This window comes from Larimichthys crocea, chromosome I (assembly GCF_000972845.2).
Source record: "Larimichthys crocea isolate SSNF chromosome I, L_crocea_2.0, whole genome shotgun sequence".
Taxonomy (NCBI): Eukaryota; Metazoa; Chordata; class Actinopteri; family Sciaenidae; genus Larimichthys; species Larimichthys crocea.
The window spans coordinates 19646764-19654988 of NC_040011.1; positions in this window are offsets into that span (position 1 = coordinate 19646764).

Genomic DNA, 8225 nt, shown 5'->3' on the forward strand with positions numbered 1-8225 from the left:
CAGCGGGAATTAACATCATGGGGAATGTGCATATTTACTGTTGCTCCAGTTTATGATGTCCTACGGGGATGATGGGAGCTCCACTTGAGGCTAAGGTTAATGAGGTTCCAGTGTATATGTGGGTAGGAGGACCCAATAAAATGCATTATGTAAAACATTTGGGTTATTACATGTGGTACTGCAGTCAAGGGCAAGGACATGCTTCCAACAAAACGACAGAAGAAGATAGTCCACGTGTGTATTTGTACAAACACAGTACTCAAACACTCACATTACAATACTGTTGGAAGCATGTCACATGTTGTAATAAACGTTACAAAACACAATCAGAACCATGCCTGCAGTGATGAGATAAGATAAAACTCTGGGGTGATTGTCATTATTGGCATGACAATAAAGAGGTCAAAACCGAGTCACTTGTGGTGATGGATCAATTAGACCCAAACTGCAATAAATTGTGGTTATAATTAACATGATTATTTAATATGGCATGGACCTTCCATGGCTACATTGATCCCCTGCTCTTTAACTTTAATACCTGATCTAATATGAATCTAAACTCAGTCCTAATCTTATTTTTTAACTGGGACGGTCACTTGACAGAGATCACTTTCTTAAACTTCACAGTTTCAATCCCAAAAATTTATTTGAATTAGTTTATCAGATTACTAATGACTATAAGGTATAAAATAATATCGTCAGCATAGAATTGAGCAATGTTACACTTAAGTGGGACTCTTATCATGTGTGGTCAGGACTGAGGCACTCATGCCAAAGGTACCAAAGTTACCAATAAAATAAAAGATATAATCAGATGTATTTATATCTTTGGGCATCTTCATGGGGTCTGATTAAGAACTGAAAAACATTCAGTCACATCAGACGACTATACAATAGAGACTGTATAATGGAAACCAGTTTAGTACTCCCGCAAATAGCCTAACCCAATTCTAGTTCCTGTTGTGGTAGCCACAAAGAACAACTGTTTCTGTGGTGTTAGTTTTATGTTGCCATGGAAATAGTAGAGTATTATTTTTAGTGATGCGCATGTTCTTCACTGGTTTGTGAAATACTGTTTGGTCCAAATCCAAAGTGGTTAATGGAGGTTAAAGAATATAAAGTGATTTCACATTTTATTATACGCTACAGGAAATTCCTGAAAAAGTGAAAAACCAACTAAAAATGCTTTCGCCTCACAAAACAGCCACGCTTGGCATGACTGTCTTTCTTTCATAAAAGTTGTCATTTTCTTTCTCAAAATGTTCACCTTCAAATCTCTGTCCTCTGCAAAATATACTCGCCCCCTCCCTTTGCTGAAACGTCGGGACCTCACAAAAATGTCCTCATGACATAAAAATGCTGTCATTTCTCAAATTCTCCTCACGCAGGAGACTTAAGAGGCAGCCTCACAGCCACAGAAGTGCGCGCACACACACACACACACGTACACTCCTGGACCTCTTGGTTGTCAGTATAAATCCCATCCAGGTGACAGCAGTGCATCGTTCATCAGCCAGAGGTCTTCCTAATTACCTGATGCTGCTCCCTAATTACTGTCTGATACCTGGGGAAAAAAAATAGCTTCTCGTTACAGCGAGACGCTGTGTGTCTTCCCCTCTGTTTACCTCATTCATTAAAATACAGACCTCTCTTTGTCTTTTCCTGTCGATCTCTGGCATGTTCTATGTTGCTCAAAGATGCTGTTTGACCGTCAAATGTCGTCAGTATTACCCAAGCTGGCTGCTCCATGTACAAAGGCTCAGTCTTTGCTGCAGAAGCCCAGGGCTCAAATCCAACCTGTGGCTCTTTCCCGCATGTCATTCCCCGTCTCTCTCTCCCCCGCATTCCTGTCACTCGTCAGCTGTCTCTATCAAATAAAGCTTGAAACGACCAAAAAAATTATCTTTAAAAATATTACCCAAGCTGCTTTCACTTCCTGTTCCAAAACTGGAGATCTGTTTTACTGAAGCCAGAAGTGGATATTGATGACGCGTATTCAGTCTTAATGTTTTCAATTGACTCACTTTTACAGTTCATAGTCGGTTGAATATTATTTATTATTTGCGCAAGTGTTACTTCTGCATACGCCTATGGAGACTCATGCTCTTTAAAATTTTGAACGGCGTCAGATTTTTTTTCCAGGTACTGGTGGAACATCTGCACATCCTGTGTGAGTGGTATGGTTGATGGTTTATTAAACTTTGATTTGTTCAAAGTTGCAAGAGCAGTGTGGGAGATGAGACTTTGGAATCGCTCTGCTGCACTGATCATCTTCTCATCTTCTGCTGCAAAGGCCCCGCAGATGATAATGTCCCTGATCTTCTTTAGAGAATGTCCTAATTTCAAAGACTCATGTGCAATATGAATCCTTGCCTTTATCAAAGCCAGCAACTTTGTGAAAGTTGTTTAAAATCAGAGGTGGAGGAGTTAAATACAGCAAACTTACCACTTATGAATTGCTTCTGATGAAACATGTTTTGTGCCATGATCTTGAACACACTGAAAGCACATTAAAAATGCTTTAAATTTGAACTTGCTATGCAAAGAAATTTATATAAAAGATGAAGGTAACTCCAGTGAGAACTTAGCTATACTTAAATGATGATTGTTTAGCTGAAATTTGTCTAGAAACAAAAAGGTAAAAATTTGTGACAATCACATTTATCATATTTACATGTTAAAGCAAGCCATTTTAGACTGGGGACGCATCCTCTGCAGTCTTGACAATGGATCAAAGGGGAGACGACTGCATTGAAAACTTGGTGGTGGCACTGAGAATAAATAAAATAATAGTAAGAATATGAACTACACAACATTTTTGCCACAACTAATATTTGAGGTCTACGCTTTTGAGGCATATGTCAATTAATCTTTAAAGCAGAATATAATATGGATGTGAATGTTATGATGCTGCTACATTGCCAACTGTATAACAAACTTTGAGTCATATGTGAAGAAATATGATGGTCCTTACAGGGAGAGCTGTCCTTAAAACTCAGGTTAGGGACGCACCATTGACACAAGTTTGACAACTCATGTGCTGTCCTTACAAGACACACTGCGACCTGACAGCCCTTAACCTTATCAAGTGTTCTGAAACATTACACCAGCTTCTGTCCGACCCAAAGTGTAGAGATACTGGAGTGCCTTCATAAAAACAAGTGTCCATCTAAAAACCGCCCAGTACAGTACTTTGCCCAAGCCACCTGCATCAAACATCTTGTCAGTGTGTGAAAAAATATATTTTAATACTTACTTTATCAGCCGCCGTGTTAGGTGTTGCACTGGTGTGTGTCAGAGCCTTGCTTGGCTCACCACAGAATTCCTGGAGATAAGAGATAGGTAGCAAATTTAAAAAATGTAATAGTAATGAACAGTAATAATGAATTTTCATGCAGCAATTATTGTATTTTTTGTCTGAGGTTTTGGGTTCCTTACGTGGTGCCTGCAATTGTACAGAGGAAATGTATGCTATTGTCATAATTTCTCTAGAAATCGGACCTTCCTTTCCGTACATCATATATCATAATTTACAGGGATGATTAATACAGTGTGTTGATTCACAACATATATGCTACAAGACTCTAATAACTTTGACTGCTCAAGCCCCTCACTCATTATGAGAATTTCACCTGTCTTCAGGTAATATATATCAAACAAAATTCTATAACACTGTACAAATGTCTCTTCATGAAGTGAATTCCTGATATAAGTACTCATTTGACTACTTTCCATTCAACAAACACTGTTGTTATGTTAGGATGGCCATGTAGTGGCTGGACTTGCAAGGTAGGAGGCTTGAGTCAGGAGTTGTGTGAAACCAACCAGGTGTTTATTCACCAACATTTAAATAAACTCGATCATGGTCGTGGCTGTGGACCGGCACACAGTGGAGCAGCAGCAATAACATACACTCACCGGCCACTTTATTAGGTACACCTTGCTAGTATTGGGTTGGACCTCCTTTTGCTTTCAGAACTGCCTTAATCCTTTGTGGCATAGATTCAACAAGGTACTGGAAACTCCTCAGAGAGTTTGGTCCATATTGACATGATAGCATCATGCAGTTGCTGCAGATTTATCGGCTGCGCATCCATGATACGAAGCTCCCGTTCCACCACATCCCAAAGGTGCTCTATTGGATTGAGATCTGGTGACTCTGGAGGCCATTTGAGTACAGTGAACTCATTGTCATGTTCAAGAAACCAGTCTGAGATGATTTGAGCTTTATGACAGGGCGCGTTATCCTGCTGGAAGTAGCCATCAGAAGATGGGTACGCTGTGGTCATAAAGGGATGGACATGGTCACCAACAATACTGGTCTAAGGGGCCCAAAGTGTGCCAAGAAAATATCCCCCACACCATTACACCACCACCACCAGCCTGAACCATTGATACAAGGCAGGATGGATCCATGCTTTCATGTTGTTGACGCCAAATTCTGACCCTACCATCTGAATGTCGCAGCAGAAATTGAGACTCATCAGACCAGGCAGCGTTTTTCCAATCTTCTATTGTCCAATTTTGGTGAGCCTGTGCGAATTGTAGCCTCAGTTTCCTGTTCTTAGCTGACAGGAGTGGCACCCGGTGTGGTCTTCTGCTGCTGTAGCCCATCTGCCTCAAGGTTTGACGTGTTGTGCGTTCAGAGAAATCCCAGTAGATCAGCAGTTTCTGAAATACTCAGACCAGCCCGTCCAGCACCAACAACCATGCCACGTTCAAAGTCACTTAAAATCACCTTTCTTCCCTATTCTGATGCTCGCTTTGAACTGCAGCAGATCGTCTTGACCATGTCTACAGGCCTAAATGCATTGAGTTGCTGCCGTGTAATTGGCTGATTAGAAATATGTGTTAACGAGCAGTTGGACAGGTGTGCCTAATAAAGTGGCCGGTGAGTGTATAACGACATGCAACAACGTGTGTGATCCCACTGGCAGCCTTAAATACCCCTCTGCTGCTACCAACCAAGATCCTATGGGATCTGCCTCTCCCATTACATCCATACATCACAAATAATAGACAAAACCTTAAAATACATTTACCCTCTACTATAACATCAATCCACTTATCTTCTACCGTTTCTAAACATTATCACAACATCTATTAAAAACTTGCACACAATAAAACATTTGCTAATTTGTTTGTGTCTTATTCTTAAACATGTTAATTCATTGTGATAAACAACCAAAAGTACGTAATGAACACTCCCTTCATTACAAGCATCATTAAGAGAACATCAGAACATACTGTAAACTCACTATTGAGCGCCATGGCCAAGGGGAATCACCATAGTCATACATTGTTTCCTCTCCTGGAAATATGTCCCTGCAAAAAGGTACAAGTGTGGCCTTCCTTCAACAACTTTTTTTTTCATTTTGCCGTTTGGATTCATGTGTTTGTTATTTGCTAGGTGTCCAAGTGACCCATCTTCTTTGAAAGCATCTATACTGTAAGACAAATAGTCCAAAAAATACAAAAAAATTGCCTACGATATTAAAAACTGTATTCATATCAATCATACAGTATGATTTAAAAATGTTGATATAAAAGATATTTTTCTATAATTCAGTAAATTAACAAGCAACAAACTTAACAATAGCACCTTCCATTCCAAATTAAATCAACAAAAATGGGTTGTTTTTGTCATTGAATCCTTGACTCAGTGACAGAAGTCCACGGTACACTGACACAATGAACTGCTGGGTAAAGACACCTCTCCCTGAAATAGCAAGAACAGAATGAAAATAAGAACCTAAGTCCAACTATTATGCTATATGGCTCATCTTTTCAAACAGATAAATTATGCAAAACCTTGCACTCTATGTACTGTCCACATATCAGGTTGACCTGGGTGGGCCACCCACATTTATGGAGGTTTATGCACATTTGGAGTACAGTTTGTATATTTGCTTGATCAACACCTACTCACAACCAATCTATGATTAGCTCCACACACACAAAGGTGTTCATTAACAGTAGCACAACACTTTTTGACCTGAAGATGTATAAAACTGCTCGAGTTAATTAGAGCTGCTGTGATGTGACTGTCAGTGGTGTCAGAACATAGTATGAAATTAACAACTTACCTTTAAATGTGTTCTTCTAGGATGGGTTGGTCCACTGCCTCCCTCTCGCTGTCATGTTTAACTGCAATAATTTCCAGAGAACATGCCAAGTATTAAACACTAAACCAATCTTTATTCAGATTGATGAAAACATTAACAGTGACACTATGTTTAAGTTGGATAAGTAATTAACAGTGACAGTGATCTATTTAGGTCAGAAAGCATCACTACAGAACAGTGCATTGATGAAGGGAGCAGGATAAGCCATACATTATAAATGCATGTGCTTACATTTACTATATATTTTAAAACAAGTGACTGATTACTCATTACTCTCTTACCATTTTAGTGTTTCCCATAGGTTATAAAAATAAATGAAAATGAAGATATTCCTACATGTACGTATTTATGTAAGGTGACCATATTTTAATTGCCAAAAAAGAGGACACTCGGCCCGGCCTCGAGACATAAATTTAGACAGGCTTCTCAGAGGCTAATTAACAAAAAAAACAAAAAAAAAAACAACGGACGCCGTTGTTTCATAGAGTGGCCCAAACATAAACTCTTTCACCTGTGGTGTAACTGAAACAATGCGCCCAAAGAGGTGTGTTCACCACTGCTTTATGCACGTGCTCCGTGTCTTAACTTCTTACCAAACAACGACCCCGGCATTCAGAGAATCCAACTGCACTTACAGTAGACTACATCATCATGTGACGGCAAATGTTATTGATGTGATCTGTGGTAAAACTACAAAGTCCAGAAGATGGACTACAAAGCGCTCATCTTTCGGGTCATTTCACTCAGTTTGGAAGGTTCCTAAGCAAAATTGACTGATTGATATTCGACCACACCCAACTTCTCTGTAAACATTGTGCAGGAAAACAACGCCTGTAATGGAGACTCTCGCCCACTCTCCTGCGCAACCCCGCCTGCCCCTCCCTTTGTGCTCACCTGCAGGTACAGGAGGACAGCAAGTGCCCACTAGTTAATCACTAACAGATCAATTTCACAGACGGATAAAATAAAAATGAAAAATGATAAATGGCTCACCAAATAAAGCCTATGTGTGGGAAACACTGTATTTACCTAGTTTATGCTACATAGATGCTGGAAAAAGTGAAAAAGCAGTTTTATTCTTGTCTATATCCTGAAGTTTCTTACATTGGCTTTATTTAGATATCATTCAGAGTCTGATTTTATAAAGTTTTTTGGCTGCTGTAAAAATGAGTTTTCCAAAATTTCCTCTGTAAAAACCCTTGACTAAAATATGTTAACAAAATCAAACAACATTTTGAACCATGATTTATCCACTGTTCAGATAGCTCTTCTAGAAATGCATGCAAAATAACTCTTCTCATGCTTGCCCTGTTCACTGCAGGTAATAGGCACTGCCATGTACTTACCGAGCAAACTAGTTTAGAGCCAACAATCCACTGCTGGAACAACAACAACAACTGTCTGATTGGCGTCAGCTGCAGCCAATCACTGATCAGAATTTGGCTGCTTGCAGCCAATTGTGACCAAAGATGTGTTCAGCCAATGAAAGGCTCTCATTCAGTGAAAATCGATCCAGAAATGTGTGTGGAGTTGCAGTACCACAAACCAACGGTGGAGTGAAATTATACACAACACACACACACACACACACACACACACTAGAAATCAAGTCAAGCGTAACTATGAGGACACTTCAAGAAAAAGAGGGAGGGAGTTATTTGCATCATGCTAAGTGCTTCTCCACTGCCCAACTTGTGAGGACATCTCAACTGTCCAGCACGTCGTACCGTACCTACATTGCACTATAATACTTACAATACTCACAGCAATTACAATCCAAACAATGTCTCCATCAGAATTATATTCTGGCATTGTTTTGATGTAGACATTTGAGTGACCAAGCAAAAAGCCACCAGATAAGAGTAAATTTGCGATTGACTTTTAGTCGTTGGCAAGAACTTTGTGTTGGAAAAAGTACGTAAACATTAGGAGTATCTATTCATTTAAAAGATTTCAGTTTCAATCAACACGGCGACAACCCAGTGATGTACTTGAGATCGGTCTTTAGCTTTGGCTTCAGGATGGTGTCGTTTACACACGATGACTAAACAGCCTTTGCATTGTCTCTATGTTATATGTTTGATAGCATCCTTACTGTGA